The following is a 378-nucleotide window of genomic DNA, read 5'->3' as shown; positions in this document are numbered from 1 at the left end:
CGAGACGCTGCAGGAGGCCCTGGCGGGTCAGTGCCAGGCCTGCGGGCCACCCCTCCTGCTCCGGCTGGCCAAACCCGCACCCTCCGCCGCCACAGCTGACGCTGAGCTCTTAGTGGTTTGGTGGCTAGGTCTGAAGCCTGGCTGTGTGTTTCCTCATCCATACGCAAAGAAGCCAGCATCGACTTGGAAGCTGATTCCTGAGAGAGGGAGGAGCTGTTTAATTAGCGCCTCTGCTACCTTCTTGCTGACATCGCCTGGCACCCACTGCCCTCTCACCTCACTTGAGGAATTTTACGTTTTTGCCGCAGCTGGGGAGATGGATTTGAATTTTCTGATTCCTTTCTGACCTGAGGACAAGCCAGCTCTTGCTACAGTGAC

This window comes from Phaethon lepturus, unplaced genomic scaffold (genome assembly GCF_000687285.1).
Source record: "Phaethon lepturus isolate BGI_N335 unplaced genomic scaffold, ASM68728v1 scaffold42026, whole genome shotgun sequence".
Taxonomy (NCBI): Eukaryota; Metazoa; Chordata; class Aves; order Phaethontiformes; family Phaethontidae; genus Phaethon; species Phaethon lepturus.
This window is presented reverse-complemented; position numbering follows the sequence as displayed.